This window comes from Leuciscus leuciscus (assembly GCF_965113295.1).
Source record: "Leuciscus leuciscus genome assembly, chromosome: 18".
Lineage (NCBI taxonomy): Eukaryota > Metazoa > Chordata > Actinopteri > Cypriniformes > Leuciscidae > Leuciscus > Leuciscus leuciscus.
The window spans coordinates 38,521,860-38,539,561 of record NC_138742.1 but is presented as its reverse complement, the minus strand read 5'-3'; the positions used below and the strand labels follow the sequence as shown (position 1 = coordinate 38,539,561).

The 17,702-nt window shown below is 39.5% G+C and overlaps 1 protein-coding gene across 1 annotated transcript in view; it reads left to right on the top strand.

The window, feature by feature from the left end:
• LOC309480379 (HMG domain-containing protein 3-like) overlaps nucleotides 1–17,702 on the top strand; it is a 108,573-nt gene that overhangs the window by 26,703 nt on the left and 64,168 nt on the right. The gene's annotated exons all lie outside the window — the stretch shown is intronic.

The window sequence follows — 17,702 nt, the reverse complement described above, 5'->3', positions numbered from 1 at the left end:
GCTCCAGTCCCTGGAAAATGAGAGAGGAAATGTATTATAATCTAACTATACAAACTGCTTTGAACTCCCACATACAGTAACAAGTTGCAGACTTAAAATATTTATTCCAAACAAATGATGTAAATGTTTTAAGGGATTTTACAGTACTAAATATTTACCTCGGAGTCATGCAGCATTTCTCATATGTAATACTGTTGTGTAACCAGTAGATGGCTGTATAGCCCTATATATAAACATATATCCATGGCTGTGTATTCCCTAGTTGCTGGATGTTTTCAGTCATAATTACTTGCATGTATTAAGTTTTTAATTTGGACATATATTTATTATTAAACTTTTTCTCTGAAATGTTCATTTGAAGTGCAATTTTTGCATTATAATTAGTCAAATATGGACACAGAAAAAGCATTTTGTTACTCATACTAGCTACATATAATAGCTATATCGGTCATCTTTATCACACTAAAATAATCAGAATAAATATTGCGACCAGGGCGATACTTCAAAATAAATTGAGTGTTTACATATTATGAACAGAGGCGTGGTCTGTGGTCAAGTCGTGTCTCTCCTCTTTCAAAAACTCTGCATCGCAAATGAATCAGCAATTGAGAAATTCAGGTTTAAATAGCTTTATCGGCATGGTAAAAAAAGGCTTTACATTGCCAAAATTGAATCAGGCAGTGATTGACAGCGCTCTGGTCCTATGGCATCGGTCATTGACTGATACAGTACAGATACTCTACTAGGGGTCGACCGATTAATCGGTCGGACGATTAATCGGCCGATTTTTTGCATTTTTTAACATAATCGGCCAATATCCAGTATATCAAGCCGATTATTAGGCGGGCGCATCTGTGGGCAGCCTAGTGTTGTTGTTGTTGTGGAACACGTGTTCGACGCACGCTGTGCCTAGAGTCATTCTCCAGCAGAGTGAGCAGACCTCATCCAGTGCCTAAGGAAGGAGCTAAGTTCCTTGGAGAAAACTCCTTTATATTTAATTAAAACCTTTTGATATGTTACTGCCAACTTCGAGAAAAAATATGAATAGGCGACATGACGTTCTGCTACTTTGGATATTGATAGCGTAGTTGAGGTTGCATTAGCACAGCAGAAGGGTTGCTATCATGTCACAATAAGTAAGCAAGAATTTAGCAATTACAGACAGAGAATCTGATACTTTTATTTGTTCTGTTTTGTGTGTCTTATATTTGAGAGGGTTGTCACTCAATGCAGAGAAATAAGTAATAAAAAAGTGACCATAGGTTAGTGGAGGACTGGCTTTGCTTTGCTAGCGTCGTCGCTAGGGTTGGGTAGCTACAGTCAGACCCGGTGCTAATACGGCACTGGTGCCTTAACGACCGTTATTTACCGGACCGAATATCAATGCGTATTTCTGTGCTTCATTTAAGTGCTACTGTTATGTCTGTGCTTCTCTTGGATGCTCTGAAAACGGACGTTAGAAACGTGACGCTAGTCAGCAGTTAACTTTAGCATGCTAGTAGCTGGATTAAACACGGTTAAAATGCTGGCCAAACAGTGTAATGTGTGACTGTATTTCACTGTAGACTAGGGGTGGAACATGTATTCGTATTGAACCGAAACGGTACGGGCGTCACGGTTCGGTGTATACATTTACACGGAGAATACATGGTATAAAAATAAATAAAACTCGCGTGCAAATTAATTCATGTAATGCGGAACTACTGTTAGATACGCGGGTTCTTTGGGGACATCTAATCTGTAGCCCCGCCTTAGCTCTGAAGCAGGCTGAGATGTAAAGATTGCAATGCTGGAATATGGTGTGTGTGTGTGAGGGAGAGGGAGACTCGGGAGAGGGAGAGAGGGGCGCGGGCGCGATCGAAAAGTCGCGTGTGTTTAAAGTCGCAAAGTGTTTACTTATATTTGTGTGTGTGTGTGTGTGTGTGTGTGTGTGTGTGTGTGAGAGGCGCGGACGCGATCGAACAGTGGAAACATAAAAACATACTCCATCATTTTGTTTACAAGACATCATTCAAACTGCAAAGTGTTTAAGTTACTGTTAATTAAAATTTTAAGGAAAACAAATATATTAATCTGAAATGTAGCAAATTAATTTTCAATTCATTCAGGTACAATTACCAAACATATCTCAAGGTCACAAGAAGTGCAGATTGGTCAAGTGTTCAATAAATGTTTTTGTTGAGAAATCTTGTCTATCTTAAGTAATTATTTGTGTTATATTTTATCTTTCAAATAGAGGTTAAAAACAAGTACATAATCGGCCAAAATAAATCGGCAGCATTAATCGGCCATCGGCCGACCCGGATTTCAAAAGATCGGCATCGGCCTGAAAAAACCCATATCGGTCGACCTCTATACTCTACAGTACTCTAGCCCAATGATGTTTGGGGTGGCTGGGGGAGAAATATGATAATCGAAGACTGTAACCGAATGTAGATAAACAAGTCATGTAATGATTGGGCTAAGTTAAATCAAGACAACACAGCTGTATAATGTTATGGGCTCTCACTGAACTCTAAAATGCCTCTCCACCTGAAAAAAGCCAGTACTGTATTATAAATAGTATTAGTATAGTATTAAAAAAAAATCGGACTTACCACGAGTAGGCTATCCAGTATCCTGATAGCGACGATGACTAATGATAATGATATCATTCATCTACTATTCCTTCAATAAGAAATCATCTCAACAATATAGTGTAGCAGCAAATAAATACAGATATAAACTTAATATCACTAAAATGAAATAGAAAGCTGCGATTACAGACGCTTAAATCCACACATGTAAACACAACACTGACGTCTTCACTTCCAGGTGAAGAAGCTGTCAATCAAAAACTCAGTTGCCAATGAGAACACACTGCCACTAGCCCCACCCCCACGAGAGAAATGTGTCAGAACGGCGAACGAAAACTTCAGAAGTGCAAATGAAAACTCTGGAAGCGCATTTGTAAGTTCAGATCAGCGATTGAAATATGAGAAATAGTTAGCAAAACATGCAGTGTATTAAAAACGAAGTCAAAAAATTTGCCTGCGATTGATTCTTTTTCAGTTTCAAAGATATTTTATTCAGTTTCAATTTATATTTTCATTAGTTTCTTGAAAAGCTACGTTCATTATTATTGGCACAAAATTAATTCCATATGATTACACTGTATTTAGCACAAACTCTGCTACAATAATATGTCAGCAGCATGTATGTAAAAGTTTGTAGTTTTGAGATAATGACATTTATGCGTGGTTTGTGAAAAAACAAAAACAAATTGTCACTGAAATAAGGTCATGAAACCCATACTGATTATTTCTTCACAAGACTTTTGAAAATTGTATCACGTAGCCTCGAATATTTGCTCCAAAACTATGTGAAAATCATCCTGCATACTCATTCAGATAAAATATTGATTTAAAATTTCCAAGACGTGTTTTGTGTGAGAAAGCTTTATGCGAGGAGGCGTGAATCATCATGAATGTTGATGGTTTCACACCTGAGAAAGACAAAGACACTCCCCTAATGGCCCTATTAGGAGCTATCAGGCCCTATCATTCAGAGAAACCTTGCACAAAGAATGAGGAGATTTAAAAAAGAATGGCTTTTTGATTGTTTGGATTTATTTACAACACAACATAATCCAAAGATACACAACAAATTACAAAAAAAGCACATTTATACATAAAATGAACACCAGGTTTGTTGTGCCTTGTAGGCATAAGCTATGTGCTGTATAAAATAATAATAACAATAGCCTATAAATCGTTAAAAAGGAAAACTTCAGTAACACTGCACTAGAGAAACATTTATTGATTACTCAATCTCATTTCATAATGTCATAACGAAAATAAACATGGAGTAAAAAAAATGACGCCTATTGTTTGGAGCATTTTACTTTTCAAACGCGTGCAGAGAACATTTACTGAAGCGATCAAGCCGCTGTTGTATTACAAATTACATCTCAAGTCTCCTGGTTTCTGCTTCGATGAAGGAATAAAAGTTTCCAACACCGCTCAAAACTATTAAACTAATTATTGTTACCATATTATACATCTACGTTTGAGCAGATATCCATAAACACAGTATTTAACAGTAAACACGGTTCTAAACATTATAATATTCACCATAGTATACACTCATACTAGCCTACTTTTACCATGCTGTGTTTTATTATAGAATATAAAAACATCCTCTTGTCGGACATGTATACATTTAGCACTGAAAGGTTGCCTACCAGTCTAGTTCACATTTCAACATGTTTCTGTCTACATATACATGTACGACATTAGGCTTCATGTTTTTACTCCAATCTCATTTCATAACATACATTTTAATCTGGCACCACCAGTTTAACATGTCTTACCTTAAAAATCGTCTCATCTTCAAATCGCGTTCTTCTAATTCTTCTGAGATAAATCCAAGTGAAACAGCAGAGCACAGCACAAACACAGTCTTCCAAACTCGAGGAAAAGCAGAGGAGTAAGTTACTGAAGTCTCTGATTCTTTGTTTTGAGGTAATGAGGGCGTTTACAGGTCTGCGTTCTGCCGCGTGGATCATTTGCATGTCAATCGCTCATGTGCGCGTGGTCACATTAGAGTTAATTAGGACGCGTTTGAGAAACTGTACATGCCGCTACTTTCATACGGATTACTTAAACAGAGAATATTTGTTTTTTATATAATTTACATACTTTAAAAATAGAGACTCCAAGCATTGTATAGACATGCGTTTCAAGTCTGTGAGACAAACATTCGCTTAGTTAGAGGTCATTTTCTGTCGCGTTTCAGAATGAGTTTCACATTGAGAGAGACGGCAGAATGCACAACATTTTGTTTTTATTATGAGTGTACACGCATAAAAAAAGATATTTAACAGTTTTGAATGATGTATAACACAAGTAGGCTATGTAAGATCAAAATCAACAGAGTATTTTGAGTCTCTTTTGCACTGATAAGAAAAAAAACGAGCCAAGTCTTGAACATGACAATGAGGTATATTTTACATGAACAAAAATGTCCTGAGGTAGTCCACTTGTTCAAAAGCATAAATGCTGCAGGGTTCCCACGGGTCCTTGAAATCCTTGAAAGTTTGTGAATCTGAAAAAGTGTTTTCAAGGCCCTGGAAAGTTTTTGAAAATAAACATACATAGAGACAGGTCCTTGAAAGTGCTTGAATTTATTTTGTGCAATACGTTTTCTGGAAAAAATTCCATATTCACTCCGGTCCCCTAATGTGTTATTTCGCCAACACTCCATGGCCTATGCATACTAGCTTGCTTGATTTACACTAGTTAAGCGCATTTACGCGTTACGTTATCAGGGTTTTTCCTGCATAGAGAATTATGAGGCGGCCGCCTCCGTCAAATTTCGTGCCGCCTCCGGCTCTCGACAATCAAAAATAACTAGAGAATCACCGAAAACGTGAGGATGATTCTGTTTTATTTCATTTAATGTAAGTGGTGATTTAGTTGATAATAATATAGGCCTACCTAATGTAGGGGAGCGCGGGGCACAACGTAACACGGGGCTAGTTGTAACACGCTTGTTTTAAATACTTCCGCACATGCTTGGATGATGAAACTTTGTGTATTTACTAGTTGCCATATCAACACTATATAGAAAAAAAAATTCCGCCAAATTTTACATTTTTTTGGAAGATATCCATAGACATTTATTAAACCATAGCAAAAGTAAATTTCTTACTTACCGTATTTTCCGGACTATAAGTCGCACTTTTTTTCATAGTTTGGCTGGTCCTGCGACTTATAGTCAGGTGCGACTTATATATCAAAATTAATTCAGACTGAGATGAACCAAGAGAAAACATTACCGTCTACAGCCGCGAGGGGGCGCTCTAGTTGGCGGAGTTGTTCAGAAGCGACACGGATGATGAAGAAAATGATGAGGAATGAGATCGCGGGAGCTTGGTGAACTTGTTTACTGGTAACTTGCTTGTTGGACTCGCTGGCTTATGTTAATTTAGCTTATTCAGCCTCCCAGATATTTGTTCTTTATGCTATTGTGTAGCTGAATAACGTGTGCAGTGCGTGTGCGGTGCGTGTTGCGGTGCATATGCTGTGCAGGAGCAGCACGAGCTAAAGTGCTTTCACATAAGCTGCGTTTGCAGTGCGTAACTGACCCGCGGCTGTAACCCCAAACACATTGTATTTCAAATCCAGAAGTTATCAGCAAATTTTATTTTAAAAAAAGAAAAAGTTTTTTGTCAGCATTGCGATTCTCTTTATACGTATACTCTTTAATAGACGTATTCACGTTTAAACACAATTTAAACAAACTATTATTAAATGCATTACTTCTATATAATTATATATTAAGTTGCTCAAGCAAGTGGTAAAATATTTAACCATGCACTTATATTAAAATCGCATACATTTTAAATTAAAACTTAAAATTGACAAAAACAGCAGACTCATACCCTTTCTTTTGCATAATTTAAATCTTTATACAATAAATCTTGCATGTCACAAATAACTTGTTTTTCCACCTCCACGAATGAGACGAGTGTTGTTCATTATGTCGCCTTGTTGAAGTAAATTGTAGTTTTCCTTGATTTACCAACGCTTGAAGTAAAAAGATGACTGTGAAAAATAGTAGGCTAGTATTTAATTAAATGCATTTATGATGAAATTACTACATTTTCATGTCAATCTGGTCAATCTGTATTCATTTTGACCACAAACCGTGTGCTGTCACTTTAATTAAGCGCGTGCAGCACAGCAAAAATAGACTCGGTGCGGAAACGATCGCTGCACTGCTGTATACGCACCGCACCTGGAACGGATCGACGGACTGCAACCGCGTGCATTGTGAAAGCTCTGACCTGTTAACAAGGGTACGGAAAAATATACGCACTACAAACGGAGTATGTGTGAAACGGGCGTTAATGTGTTACGTTAACATACTGGACACCTATTCAGCCTGTTGTTCTGTGTGCTACTGTGTAGTTGAATAACTTGCCTTTCCTGATTAAATGTCTGTTCTTGGTCTTGGATTTTGTGAAATAAATTTCTAAATAAATGCGACTTATAGTCCAGTGCGACTTATATATGTTTTTTTTCACTTCATGAGGCATTTTTTGACTGATGCGACTTATACTCCGGAGCGACTTATAGTCCGAAAAATACGGTAAGTTAATTTTTCATCTCTGTTTTTTGTGTTTATTTAAAATAAGACAAATCTGATATTATTTTAATCTCCAAGATGTTATTTAACAGTTGAGATAGTTCTTTAATGCTTCGCTAACTAGCAGAAGACACTAGCAGGGTTTAAATCCCAGTTGTGCAGGCGAGGAATGTTGTAACACTGCGTTACAATGTGCCCCTATTAGAAATATGCTATTATATTCTATACTTTTATTAATTTTATTGAGAAAACGTGAGAAAAAGGTGAATAAAGACTGAGAGTCAATGTTCAGAAATTACTAATTATTTATTTGTTTTTGAACTATGTTGTATAGCTGTGTTTTCATGTGTTCGTAGTCAAAACTCAAAAATTAGTTTATATTTAATTATTAAAAACTGCCATTATTTTATATGAAAAAGTTTTTTTTATTGTATTTTATTTAGAAAATATTTCTTATAAAAAAATGTTATGTTACAATGTGCCCCTCACATGTTACAATGTACCCCACCTATGGGGCATGTTGTCACATTTCACTTCCATTCTTTCGGGGTATGTCAAGAAAAAAGTATATACTGTATTAATAAAACAAAAACACATAATTGTACTAGACATGTGGGAAAAAATAAATACTCTGAACCATAAGTAGATTTACACAAACTGAGAAAGTCAAAAAGCATTACTTTGTGCCCCGCTCTCCCCTACTGACGGTAACAATGTTGCGCTGTTGAGGCTTGCGCAGTTATTTATAACATAAAATAGTTAAGAAACAATATATAGCCTTGGCTACACACGACCAGAGAGCTGTTTTCCTGAATGGCATCAAGATTGAAACCGAGACTGATTTCATAACAGTTCAATAAACAAATAGTTAAAATTAAGTAACTTACATTTTAGACTGTTTTTGTTCTGTTTCAGCAGCGAAAATAGTTCCAAACAAAGATCACAGCAGAACCATAGCGCATCTCACAGCAACACTTGTTGCATTACTGAATGATTCAGCGTTTTGAACGAATCGGTTGAGTCAAAGATTCAATTACCCATTCTTAAAGTGCCTCATTCTGAATAAATCAGCCGTTTGAATGAATCGTTTGAATGAATGACTCAATGACTCGCTCATTAAGACGGTCACCCGCCGCCTCCTACTGGGGGATAGTTATTTATTTATTTATTTAAAATTATTTATTTTTAACAGTGGATTCGGGTGACTCAAAGTGCACCAGATGAATCTTTAAAATGTACAAAATTTTCTTACGGGGGGGCATGCCCCCAGACCCCCCTAGAGGTACCAAGCTCCACCCACAAAAACAATGTGGGAAACACATAAGGCTATATGATGATCTACAAAAAATACAAATTGAATTATCTTAATATTAAAATACATTATTAGGATTTTACCACATCCGCCTCATTTTGAGCCAGGAAAAACCCTGGTTACGTTAAGTGTTTCCCGCATGAGGTACTTTGTGTTGTACGTTGCCATGACGTTCACGTGCGCATGAAACTACCATTGTACCTCATCGTTTGTTGTTGGACACAACAAATGTGTCCCCACATTAAAGGGATAGTTCACTTTGAAATTAATTTTTGGTATGTTTTAGCTTACCTCAAGGGCATCCAAGATGTAGGTGTCTTTGTTTCCGCAGTAGTTTCAATTTTGATATTTTTAGGTCTGTCAGTCATATAATGCAGGTCGATGGTCACTGTCTCAAAGAGCATGCACAGAGTCCAAATTAAAACAATTCCCCGTCGTCCAAATTAAACAATTCCCCATCGTAAGTACACATTGATGGCCTAAGACACGAAACGAGCGGTTTGTGTGAGAAAACGAACAGTATTTATATCGTTTTTACCACTTATACACAGCCACGTCCAAGTGATCTGATCTGACGTGTACGCAGACTGGTGCATTGATACACACCAGATGTCGCCTTAAAGACATTCGTTCCAATGAACTGCTGTAGACAAGGCGACATCTAGTGTGTATATATCTATGCACCAGTCTGCGTACACGTCAGATCAGATCACTTGGACATGGCTGTGTATAAGTGGTAAAAACGATATAAATACTGTTCGTTTTCTCACACAAACCGCTCGTTTCGTGTCTTAGGCCATCAATGTGTACTTACGATGGGGAATTGTTTAATTTGGACGATGGGGAATTGTTTTAATTTGGACTCTGTGCATGCTCTTTGAGGTGGTGACCATAGACCTGCATTATATGACTGACAGACAAGAACGGTTTGACCTAAAAATATCAAAATTGAAACTACTGCGGAAAAAAAGACACCTACATCTTGGATGCCCTTGAGTTAAGCTAAAACATACCAAAAATTAATTTCAAAGTGAACTATCCCTTTAAGTCCTTGAATTTGAGGGTATTGGACCTGGAAAGTCCTTGAAAGGTCCTTGAATTTGAAGTTAACCAAGGTGTGGGAACCCTGATGCTGGTTAATACATTAACGTTGTAACGACAATGACTATGACATGCGGTCACATGCTGTTCAAATTAGTAGATCCTGATCTCCCAACACATCCTTCGTTGTCTCCTTAGACAACAAGTTTGTTCATGGCGCCTCTGAGTCTGCTTGAACGGTCAAAATGGCATCTTTGTGGCTCCCCAGAGGGACATTTGATTCACATAGGGAACCCTGTTTTGGAGAATACCCTCTAAAACCCCCCATTTCAGCATGGACTCCCTGTGACTTTACAGCCTCATGACATTCCAACGCAGGCACACACACACACACACACACACACACACACACACACACACACACACACACACACACACACACACACACACACCAAGAGACCAACATTTGTGTGTAACTCAGGATAAGCAATATTTCTTTTAAATATATGTACAATTCCATTATGCATGTGTGATTAATGTTGTTTTGATCATATAGTTATGATCTTCGAGTGTTTGGCTCTGAAATGTATTTCTGAAGAATGTTCTCCCAGTAGAATCGCATCCCGTAACCCGATCTCATTGGCAGGTCATAAAAGTTGACCACCAACCCACACACAAACACACTCTGGACTTTGAAACAGAAAGCCCCATACAGAAAAGGACTTTTACCCATAAAGTCACTCTTAAATGTAATAAATATATATATTTGTGTGTTAAGAGGTGTGTGTAAACCATAGGAAAGCATATGTCCTATTTGTAACATTAATAGAACTGCAAATGCCTATACAAATGCATAATAATGTATCTTTGCATTGCTGCAACGCCTATATTCTATTTTTGATATCTCTGTAATCCTCTCCAGCTAACGGAGTTGAATTCCAATAACAGAATTCAGTGATGCGCATTGTTTTATAAGTTCATATGTCTGGAGAAAATCCTCTCAAGTTAAAGTCAATCATGACTCATTCGAGTGGGCGTGTCTAACCGGACAAAGGAATCTTCCCGCTCGAAAAATCTCGACAGCTGATTCGTCCTACATGAAGGAGGGGACGGCACATGGGACACTGATAAAAGTCCAAACCTTCAGTTTCCTCTCTCTCTCTCATCCAACTCAACTCTCTTAACTCTCTTCCTCGGCGCAGCGCTTCTCCAAAGGAACATCTGGAGGAGGCTCTGGTCTTCTCTATCGAGCGAGCACATGTTCGAGTCGTAGCTGCGTCCCTTGCAACAAAGACTTTAAACCTCTCCCATCCCGGGAGATGAACCTTATTTTCCGGTAACAATACATTCAGTGAGCCTTTCAAGCTTCCCGCGACACCGGAAGACGCAGCAGAAACAGGACCCCATCCTCGCTTCCTGCCTCAGCCTCAGCCTCACCCGAAAGAGCACAGAATCTTGCAAGTAACGTAACTCTCTCTAAAAGCTGTTCCAGGTGTCTCGTGAACTTAGCTTTCTGTATGTAATAATTACTAGCTTTTTCCTTCTCTCTATATCTTTCTTTCTTTCATTTCATTTATTCTGACCACGCGATGTTTTCTGTTTTGTTTGGTTAAATGTTTGTTTGTTTGTTTGCATTTTTACGTACGTTTATATTTGTAGTTTATATAATCTCTAGTGTGTGCCATTTTATTAATAAACCCATTTATACTTTTAATTGTCTCTGTGTTTGAAAACCCACCTTATAAAAGTCAATGAAACTAAAAGATCTAAGCTACAAGCTCGATATAAACTACATTTGGTAGTTCTTAATTCATAAACTCAGAAAGTTTGATATTCGTGGCCAGAAGATAAAACTTTCATTGGAGTTTGTAAAGGGATACCCCCTTCTTAACTGTGATAATCTTACATTTATTCGCTGGACGAATAACTGATGACCCAAACCAGTTACAGGACAAGGTAATCTCGACAATTGATAAAATAAATGTACATGCGATTTCTGAATTATTATGACCATGAGTTATAATTATTAATATTCCCAAAATTCCCTATATCCTTGAGCTAATTCACATTTACCCAGAGTCGTTATTGTTACAACGTTATTTGATGAACAGATTTAAACGCAAACGTGCGTGCAAGTCAAGTCACCTTTATTTATATAGTGCTCAGGTTTGAAAACGCGAGGTGCACAGCACTTACCATCACACAGCAAGAGCAGTGTGCTGCGTTTTTTATGTTGCTAGGCAACCACTGAAACAGCTGTCCTGTCAGTCAAGTAAACGTCAAATCGGCCTTTTATTAACTTTATTTACTTTCTGTTAACATTGTGGTAGTTACGGTTCATGAAGTCGTTAAGCTCCTGGTAACCCGCGACCGAGAGCACCACAAGTTAATCCTCCATCATCCGTTCAAAGCAACTGTAGCTTTCATCACTACAACGGAAGGCCCGCCTCTCCATTCAATCGATTGGACAGTGGAAAAAAATGTGATGACGTCGGGCGCTTTTTCTGCTCGGAGTTGCTTTTTTTTTTTTTTTTCAAAAACGGCAGGCGCATAAACAGCGCGCAGAACGCTCACTGACATAGGAAACCAATTGAAAATAGGCACGTCAGGTGTGATCGGGGCCTTAGGTGTTAGCGCCTTTTGTTAGCACTGCTCTGTAGCATCTCTTGCATATTGGCTTGTTTGTGTCCTTTGGCTTTCCATGTTCATTTGCTTCATATCCAAAATATTTCCAGATAGCACTCCTGCTGTGTTCTTTAGCAACCAAAGCCGGTCGCGGGGGCGCCGCACTCGCCATCTTTCCATCCACTTCACTTTTGCTATTTAACCAGAGCGAATGAGACAAGTGCGCGTGTGGTGTTTGTCAACGCGCCTTTGGAGAGAAGTGAAAGTGACAGCTCGGCTAGTATTGGTATCGATACTTGGGAAATTAGTATTGGTACCGTTCAGATATTTCAGTATCGATATTTATCGAAATATCAATATTTTTGACAACACTACTTCAGAGTGTCCCAGCTACAGTGTTGGAGCCCAGGCACGATTGGACTCACCCATTTCATATGCTGGTTTACCTTCAAGAAGACATCAATAAATAAATAAATAAATACAGAACAAACAAAAAAACTACTGCAGTGAAACAACATAGAAAATACATTTTAAGATGCATATTAAAGAAATCACACCTTATTTAACATTAAAATCATAATAAGAAATTAAAATAGGAATGTTTACCAATACTTAAACAACACAAACAAATCTTGTCCTAAATGTCAGCCCTGTCACGCCACAGTCAGTCCTGTCACATTAAATATTATGATATAAAAATGTCATATTTGAGATATTGATTAATTCATTTTTTTTTAACTGTGTAGATAAAGGTGGTTGTATATACCCACCATTATGTGTTTGTAAAATCTCCTATGTTAAAGTAGTTTTTTTTTACAACTATATAAGTGCCTGGTGGTTATTCTGGACTTTCCATTCACTACATTTGACCTAAACATTGCTTATATTTCTTATAGAAGTTATACTACCATGTTAGATACAATCAGGGACATGTAATCAATAAGAAAATACTATTTGTGTCAAACTAATTCATTAGAAAACCATTCTAACATGTACAAATTTGTCTGTGACAGGGCCTGACACTTTAGGTGTAAAACACTTTTAAAAAAGTATTTTATTCAAAAATAAAAACATGCTAAGATGTCACGATATGCGTTTCCCATAGTTTAAAGTGTCTTCCATATGGCTCAATGCTCAGATTAAAGAATAAGATCTATTTTTCTCCAAGATATTTAGAAGTGGAATTGTACGTTGCTGGTAGAATGTCCCTAATACTTTGACACTCACCTGAATAAAAATGTCTGGAACACACTTTTAACGATCTTGGGATGCTGGAGAACCTGAACATCTTACGGCTGGTATCCAAGACAGCCGGCGTCTCTTTGTCACATCAGACACATAGCTTCCTTGATTCTGCCTCCAGGCGGGAAAGCTAAAGAAAGACAATACGTTACCTAATTTCTTACCTAGTCGGTCGTGTGAACGGACATTACAACCGACAACACAACAAGTTCTTCCCATAACTTTCAAATGAATCGAAATGTCAATGTATACTTTATATATTAGCGGTCTGGATTCGCGTCTGCTAGATTAACAGCGGAACGACGATGGCATCACAATATGGCGGCACTACCCATCAGCCACCGCGGCGCTCTGTGGCTTGACGTCACGTTGCCAAGCTCTATTGTATGCACACAAGAAAAAAGAAAATCATGTGCCTTGGTGATGTTTCTGATTGGACTGCTGCCAAGAGTAAAAGACCCCTTCCCCCCTTGATCATTCAGCAAGAACTACACCAACTTTCTGAGGTAAGTCACTTTGTACTTTTCTACAAATGTTGCTTAAAAACGTAATTATTCCAATAAAATGAAAGTGATAGGGCCTATATGATGGTGACAAGACAGGCAGACAATAGAGGATTAATAAACTATAATCTGTCAGGATTTGTTCTGAGAGGAGTATTTCTGACAGGAAAATGTAGTTTCTGAATTATTTTTTTAACTTAATTCAAATTACATGAATGATTTTTAAAATGTAATGAAGACATGACAATACAGTAAACTATATTATGTCAGGATTTGTTCTGAGAGGAGAATTTCTGACAGGAAAATTTAGTTTCCGAGGTCAAATTTGAACGTGACTCTAAATTGAGTTTGACACCCCTGCACTAAACCAACTGAACGGTGAATCTGTTGGACATTTGTATTATTTGCATGATGAATTGCCATTGGTCTTCTGTCTAAAGATGATGATACATGGGGCAACTTTTTGTTGTTGTTGTGGGCACTTTCCCATTGAGATATCCAGAGAGAAATGTGTTGCCCATTCTCAATGGGAAAGTGCCCAAGCAACATTGCTCAAAAAGTTGCCCCGTGTATCATCACCTTTACTCAATCGATGTGTATTTTCTCGTACCCTCCAGAATGTCAGCGGCAAGTTCGCCATACAGCAGGCCTGCGCCCACCCGGATCTTCTGTGTGGACAATCGCACAAACCGCAGGGCTAAAACATACGAGGTGTCCAACAACGAAATTAAAATAGCGTCCTTCAAAACCACCACAATAAGTGCTCGCAGTGATGGCGTTAGGGCATTTATTGCTCCTGTGGAGGGCGAGAGCCCAGTGTTTGAAACCGGGAGGGTCTATATTATAAAAAATATCACCCTGTCCCACAAATCTGGACGGGAGTACATTTTCCTCAACCCCAACTCAAAAACACCTCAGACGGCTTCCTTTGAGTTGCCGGAGGAGGCAGAAAGATCGGCCAAATCCCTCCTCAATCCACCAACTGCCCTGATGTCTGGAGAAGAGCAGGACCTGTTCACAAGGGGAGGACTCATTTAGAAAAAGGGCTGTAAGAACCCGGGCTGTTACCTGGAGGGTTATGTGATCGAGGGTAGATCAGCCTGGGGTTCGGATGGGTAGGTTTAGGGTAGTGTAAGGGGTGTGCTTACTTAGGGTTAGGGTTAAAAATCTCAAGTCTATGTCTCATTCAGTCCCCTCAGATGTCGGGTGTCCAAACGTTTAATCCACCTACTCTCGGCCCACAAGCGTTCTTTCGGGGACCAGAGTGGATTCGTTTGGAGTCCTGTAATTCTGAGGGAGTCCAGGCCATGAGCCAGGAAGTGCTGGACCAGTACCTTCGCTTCTCTATTTTATGCACTATGTTGTGTGTGTGTTGGTAAGCCCTGACTCTCAGCCCATTCTTGGTTTGGCCAACATACTGCTTTCGACATTTGAGGCAATAGACGAGGTTGTTATGTTCTGTGTTAATGTTCATGGACTGTAATACTGAGCCAGTCCGCTAGAGGCTGTAAGAGAGAATTGTCTGTGGTTGGAAAAAGTAAGAAGAAAAAGAAGTGAAGTAAAGCGTGGACAATGTTGTGAACAAATCATTCTCTCTCCTTGTTTATTTCTTTTCGTTACGAGTCCCAACGTTAAAAATTCAAATTTCCTTTCAACAACACCGCCTACATTTGTTTTTAATAATAATAAACAACACCTGTAACTATTCTTCCAGAACTCAAATTATCCTCAGGTTTCTCCAGTCAAAGTGCATTTAGAGGTTCTCAGAAGACTCTTTGTTCCCTGAGGTGGAGATGTCCTAACCCTGGGGAAAACACAAGTGTATAAATTACACTTGGAACAACCTTGTTTTTTTTTTTATAATTTTTTTTATGTTAACATTTCAATTGTTGTTTTTTCTCACTTTAGATGCTGATACAAAAAATAGCCAGGAGCCGAAGGGGTTGATCCTGATCCTGTTAAATCATGATGCAAGAGACTGGGATGGTGGAAGGAGCAGAAGAACCAGAAGACTGGAGATCTGGCAAAGATCTACTGGTATCCGAGGGGAATGATTTATTTTATTAGAGGATTCATAATCCACCTTAATGTGTTGTGATGTGGTTTTATACACTTTATTTGTTTTGACTTTTTTATTTTTTCCTCAAAATCTATTTAAAGTAAATGCTGCTCTTTTGACAGTTCTGTTCAAACGTTCCTTTTTTTCACGATTTACATGCCGACGACTGGATGCTGGCTACTGAAAATTAATTAACATCCCAGGAATAATTACTTTGTAAAATCGATTAAAACAGAAAACGTCTCGGGTTACGTATGTAACCCTCGTTCCCTGAGTAGGGAACGAGACGCTGCATCGATACTCGATACTTTGGGGAATGCCCTCGGCATGACGCGTCTGAAGTCTGTAATGGAACTATTCCAATCTTGATTGGTGCTCGTCACTCGTGACGTTGCATGTGACGGTGATCCGGAAGCTATAAAAGGGCAACGGAACATAGCCGTATCAGCTTTTAAAGGGTCGAAGCAAGTCGTTCTCAGGAGCACGAAAAGTGTGGCCGAGAGATGCAGCGTCTCGTTCCCTACTCAGGGAACGAGGGTTACATACGTAACCCGAGACGTTCCCTTTCGTAAAGGGAACTCCCGCTGCATCGATACTCGATACTTTGGGGAACGAATACCCACGCCGCCACACTGAGAGACCCTGCCCTGGTGTGAAGCAATCTGGCACACTCAAGACATGAGAACTTGTGAACCTGGTGTAGAGGACAGATCCAGACTGTAATGTTTGATGAAGGTGTGTGGGGAGGCCCAGCCAGCGGCATCACAGACCTCTTGAAGAGAAACCCCTGCTAGCAAGGCTCTAGAGGATGCCACTCCTCTGGTTGAGTGAGCTTTTATCAGGAGAGGTGAAGGCAGATTGCGCACCTCGTAAGCTGAAGAAATAGCCTCTACTATCCACTTGCTAATAGTCTGCTTGGAGACCGGGGAGCCCTTCTTGGATAACCCAAAACACACAAACAGCTGGTCCGACTTCCTCCAGCCCGAGGTCCTATGTACATAGGCCTCAAGAGCTCGGACCGGGCATAACAAGTGTAACTTAGCTTGATCAGCCGACACATGCGGTGGAGGATGAAAGGCCGGAAGGATTATAGACCGTGCCACATTTGTGGGCACCTTAGGCACGTAGCCAGGTCTAGGGTGGAGAATGGCTCTCACTCTGCCAGGAGAGAACTCGAGGCAAGAGGGAGCCACAGATAGCGCCTGCAGGTCGCCAACTCGTTTCAGGGAAGTAATAGCGAGCAGGAAGGCTACCTTAAAGGATAAAAATTTCTCAGACACCTTATCCAGGGGTTCGAAGGGTGCCAGGGATAAACCTTCGAAGACCACTGCCAGGTCCCACGTGGGGACCCTAGGCTGGATAGCAGGCCTCATCCTCCTGGCTCCACGAAGGAAACGAATTATGAGTGGGTGTGTCCCCAGCGTGCCCACCCCTAAAGGCGTGTGGAAGGCTGATATAGCCGCCACATAGACCTTAAGCGTGGACGGGGAGAGCCCGTCAGAGAAACGATTCTGGAGGAACTCCAGTACTGAAGCCACTGGGCAGTTAACTGGGTCCAACTGATGTTCTCTGCACCATAAAATAAAAATTTTCCATTTAAATGCATAAAGTTTCCTCGTGGAGGGGGCTCTAGAGTTTACAATGGTCTCAACAACCTCGGTTGAGAGACCAGAATTTATGAATTGGTCCCCCTCAGGGGCCAATCCAGTAGCTTCCTGGGCTACCGCCAAGGGTGAAATATCATGACCTTGGGCTGAAGAGGGAGGACCATCCTGATCCGGATTCACCG